The sequence below is a fragment of the Mus pahari genome, chromosome 6, assembly GCF_900095145.1.
Source record: "Mus pahari chromosome 6, PAHARI_EIJ_v1.1, whole genome shotgun sequence".
NCBI classification, from domain to species: Eukaryota; Metazoa; Chordata; class Mammalia; order Rodentia; family Muridae; genus Mus; species Mus pahari.
In genome coordinates, this window is record NC_034595.1 from 100,914,892 (window position 1) to 100,920,582 (window position 5,691).

The window sequence follows — 5,691 nt, forward strand, 5'->3', positions numbered from 1 at the left end:
AAAGAGAGAAAGAAAAACAATAACAACAAACCTGCTTTTTTCTGTACCTTGGCACTCACATAGCCCTCAGTTTAATCCCCAATCCTGAAAAAATAAAATAAATATATAAACTAAAAATAATATGGATATGAAGAACCCTACGTCCCTAATATTGCCTTGCGCTGGGGATGTGCCTCTGTGGGAGAGCATTGGCCTTGAATATTCTCTCCTATGTCTGTCTGCTCCGTTATCCAAGGGTTCTTCCTTAAGAGTGAAAAAATCCAGTTCAAAGTTGTTTAAGGAGGGAAAGAAGCAGATGGGTTGGTTTACAAGATGGGGAAAGCGTGGGCAGAGCCTTGGGCACCACAGGCTGGCTGGAACCCTCAGGCCCCCAGTCTGTTGGGCTTCCTTCCCTGGGACCAGCAATGGGGGGGGGGGGGGAAGGGACCCAACTGCTTACTCTGTAGGCTTGAAACCCAGGACCAGCTAGCTCTTAGACAAAACCAGACAAAACCAGAAACTCTCTTTTGCTCTCAAATCCAGGTAGAGGATGTCAGAGTGCTGTGGGTGAGGCCTACAGCCCCCGCCTTTGGCACATGTCCCTTAGGAAAGCCATGGTGGGTGCTAGTGCCATGACCCTCCTATACTCCTTTCTGAAGGCCCAAAGGAAAGGGCTAGGTGGGGGCGGGGGGGGGGAAGGCCTGCACGGGATGGATGCCCACTGATACCTCCAACCTTGGTCAGGGCCAAGGGCACACTCTGTGTGATGAACTTCCCTCGGGTCACGTTGAGACGGGCTGGAGGGGAAGCTACTGGGCAGGACACCTACAGAGGACCTAAGCTGCCTGCTGCTGCCCCCTCTCCCTGCATATCTGTGGCCAGGGGATAAGACCCAGGTATAACCAGCCTAGTGCGTGCAGCCTCCCTACTGAGGACAGAGCTGGAGCCAGGGAAGAGATGGGAAGTCCAAGCCATGGCTATACTGACACAAGGTTTCTCCTTCTATCTTTAGCACTCTGCCCTTCTCTCCATCTCGCCCTCTGCTGTTAGGCAGTGGGCTGCACAGACAGCCTGGTCTCTAGTCGAGCAAAGATCTAGAACCCCGGGGACCGGATGGGTGGTGATTTCCACCTACATGGGACAGAGGTGTTCGATCATGTCTCCTGGACCCCTGGCTCCTGTTGAAGTTACTGCCCCCACAGCCCCCGCAGGAGAGGTGTGTGACTATCAGTCATGCAGACAATGTCCCAAGCTCCTGGCATTCTGGCTAGACTCCACCCCCACAGTTACCTGACTATAGACACCTCCCCACAGTTACCTGGCAACAGCAAGATAGTCCAGCCCACTATAAAAGGGGCTGGTTGGCCCTTCCTCTCTTTACTCTTTCACCTTTCTTACTCTCCTCTCTAGCCCTCCTTCTCTCTCTCCCTTCCCCCCTCTCTCCACGCGGCCATGGCCGGTCTCCCTCTTTCTACCTTCTCTCTTTCTCTCTACCTTTCTCCAATAAAGCTCTAAAACCATAGACTGTCTCTGCTCATCAGGGCCCACAGTGTTTGAACGATGGGATAGGCTTTCCCCTAACGAGCCACGTCTAACCTCCCACCAGAAGGCCTTCCTGAGCTCCAGCCACGGACCACACCAAGGACTCTCGCAGGCGTAGGGACCACCCAGCACCCCCCTCTCCCCTGCCTTCTCCTCCCTTCTGCCCCGGGGATGACCGAGTCGCCCCTAGGGCCCCCATTTGTTCTTGGCTCTTCTGAGGTGCCCAGCACTGTCTGGGATGCCCAGAGACTGAGAACCTCGTACCTAGGACTGCCCCTTGTCCACCATCCGCCAAGCTGGGGTCCAGTGGCTTCTTACAGCCAGACACCCACCGGGTTCTGAGTGGAAAGCGTGTGGCAGTCTTCCGTGTCCGCCCGCCCAGAGCACCAGAACTCTGATGGGACATGGGTTTTCTCCCACTCCCTTTATTCCCCCACGCCCACTGCCCAAACAGAGGGAAGGGCAAGAAAGGGTGAAAAGGAAGCCTGCCGGTTTGATTGTCCCTGGAATCTTAAGATGCTCCCCCACGGGTTTGCTGAGCAGCTAAGCAGCAGCTGAGGTGTTCAGAGGCAGCATCTCACCTGTCACCTGAGGTCACCTGTGTCTCACACCTGGCATTTGCTGTGTCACCTTTATCTAAGAGACACCAGAGGCCCCCTCTCCCATGGATCTGTGCTGTATACGCCACAGCACTGGAAGTCGAAATACTTATAAGAAATCAAAGGCAGATGAGAGTGGGGCAGCTGTGGCAGCCTTGGGATTTTTGAGGCCTCTGAAGGCATCTAAGCATCAGAGACCAAAGGAAGCATCAAACTGTGGAAGGGGACGTGGTGGGCACTTGCCTAATGACTTGAGGTCACTCCTTCAGACTCACAGGGTGGAAGGAGAGAACCGACTTCCCACACTGTCTTCTGGCATGTGTCCCTTCACACACACACACACACACACACACACACACACACACACCCCGAAGCTTCAATACATCGGAAAAGGAAGTCAAAGCTGGGCATGGTGGCACAGGCTTTTAATCCTAGCACTGCACTCAGGAGGAGATAGATCTCTGTGAGTTCAAGGACAGCCTGGTCTACCCACGGAGTTCCAGGACAGAGAGGACTTCATAAAGAGACCCTATGGAAAAAGCAGAAAACAAAAGAGGAAAAGAAAGTAATGAAGAAGGTTGGATAATGCAAAAACCATCCATATTTCTGGATCGGCAGAATTGATGTCATAAAAATGGTTCTACTACCAAAATTCATCTTGATAGCTGTCGGAGGCTCAGAGGTCCCATGCTCCCAGATAAGCGCAGGGGAACCTGGAATGTTAAATGCACAGTGTTGTCCCTTCAAAGGACATGATCCCAGAAGGCTGGGAGTGGACATGGTTAATAACCTGGAGACCTCTGCACTGTCTGTGTGGTCGAGACCACACTGGATCCTTGACTTGTTTTTTTTTTTTTTTTTCCAGTCAATCTATAGAACCTATCTTTGTGAAAGGTGTCACACACGCTTTACAAAGAGTTTTGGTGTGGTTATGTCCGATCTTTATTTAACTTCCTTTGTTCCTCTATGAGATTTATGTATCCTCTGTTGTACACACAGACAAGCTAATTATCACCAGAAAAGTTTTCACCAAACTGTCCTGCGATTAAATATACCTAAAATAAACTATTTGGGGTCAGATTTCAGAAGTTTGAACCAACACTGGCTATTCAGTCGCGTTGAGCCGGACGACCCTTCTACCTTCCTCGGACTGTTTACTCCTGGCCGTGGAGGCTGCAGAGGCCTCTGCAGATATTCAATGCAAGAACTCACCAAAACCCCGACAACTTCCTCTGTTTGCTTGTTTGTTTTGAGACATGGTCTCTTTACATAGCCCTGGCTGTTCTGGAATTTACTATAGGTCAGGCTGGCCTCAAACTCACAGAGATCTATCTGAATCTGCTTCCCAAGTGCTGGGACTAAAGGCTTGCATTACCATGTCTGGCTCTGACAACATTCTTCACAGATCTAGAAAAAACAAAAACCAACAAAACAAAATAGTAAGAGTTCACATGGAACCACAAAAAAAACCATGAATATCCAAAGCAATCCTTAGAAGAACATAGCTGGCTGTATCAGGACACTGAACAGATGTGAAGATGCAAAAATAAAGTCACAAAGCCAGGGGAACCTAATGTTTGACAAAGGAGACAAAAACATACCGTGGGGGGTGGGGCGTGGCAGGGAGAGATCCTATTGAAGGGATGACGCCAGTAAAGCTGGGTTTCAACATACGGAAGAATGAAATTAGATTCATATCTTTTACCCTGTGTAAAATCAGCTTGAGATTTAATCAACTTTAGTTTACATTCTGAAATGCTGAAAGAAAATGCTCTTCAAGGCGCTGGGGCCGGCAAGAACCTCCTGACTAGAACACTAATGCCAGCCTCAGTCTCAACAGACAGGACTACGCAAAAATAAGTTTCCACACAGCTAGGGAAAAGAGCAGCAGATCCCACAGACAGCCCAAGGCAGGGGACAAAATCTTTGTCAGCTATACCAGAGATAAGGATTAATATCCAGAATGTACAAGGGACGGCAGTAATGGACAGCAGGGGAATAAATACTGCACATCAACCAGTGGACTAAAGAACTGAACAGACAGTTGTCAAAAGAAGAAACTCATAGGCAAGAACCGTTTTTAAAGTGTTCACCACTTGGAAAAACTCGAATTAGGATTACTTTGAGATACCACCACATCCCATTCAGAATGGCTGACCACAAGAAACCTTACCACACTGTCTTAGCTGATGTTGCTATTGCTATGAGGAAACACTGTGACCGAAAGCAACTTGGGGAGGAAAGGGTTTATTTGGCTTATGCGTCCTGCTCATCATTGGAGGAAGTCAGGACAGGAACGCACACTGGGCAGGAACCTGGAGGCAGAGCTGATGCAGAGGCCTTGGAGGAATGCTGCTTACTGGCTTGCTCCTCGTGGTTTGCTCAGAGTGCTTCCGTATGGAACCCAGGACCACCAGCCCCAAAGTGGCACCACCCACAGTGGGCTGGGCCCACCCCATCAATGGCTAATTAAGAAAATGCCCTACAGGTTTGCCTACAACCCAGTCTTATGGCCTCCAGTTGAGGCTCCCTCCTCTCTGATGACTCTAGCTTTGGACAAGCTGACATAAAACTAACCAGCACACACTCTGTTGACATTTGGTGGCTTCCGGGGAAGGGAGAGTCAATGTGGCCCCTAGTAGATTGGCCATAGCCTAGTGGATGCACCCCACCCATGAAGTTTGGGGCAGCATGATGGGACTTGGTGGTGGTGGTGGTGGTCGTTGTTGTTTTTAAGGAGGACACAAGGGCTGGCGATAGCTCATCGGTTAAGGGCACCGGCTGCTTTTATGAAGATCAAGTTTCAATTCCCAGCCCCCGCACAGTGGCTCACAACCATGTCTAACTCCAGTTCCAGAAGATCGGATGTCCTCTTCTGGTCTCCTTGGGCACTAGACACATGTGGTGCACAGACATACATGCAGGCAAAACGCTAATCCACATACAAGTAAAAAAAAAAAAATGAAAGATAAAAAACAAAGTTGGGAGTGGGCGTTGAAGTAGAGATAGATCCAGATCCAGGAGAAGTTAGGGGGAGGAGAAAGAGGGGGGTTAATAAAAAAATACCATATTAAAAGTCTTTATTTTAAAAAATGCATTTAAAAAAGGAAATCTGACATCAAACATTGGAAATGTTGTAGGGAAAGGGAATCTTTATTCACTGCTGGAGTACAAATGAATGTAGCCATTATGGAAATCAGTTTGGAGACGCCTCAACAAGTTAGATGTGGGACCACCCTGTGATCCAGCCATTCCAGATCTGGGCATTTACCAAAGCTCACCATACTCCATCACAAAAAATGGTTGCACGTCCATGTTTACTGTTGCTCTATTTACAAGAGCAAGGAAATGGAACCAGCTTAGGTGCTCACCAACAGATGACTGGATAAAGCAAATATGGTATATTTACATGCTGGAATACTACTAAGCAGATTTTTTAAAAAAATGAAATTGTGAGATTTTTTTCGGGAAAACAGATGGACCCAGAGAGTACATTACTTTTTTTTTTTTTTTTAAGATTTATTTATTTATTATATGTACTGCTTGTGGACGTTGTACATCGTGGTGCGNA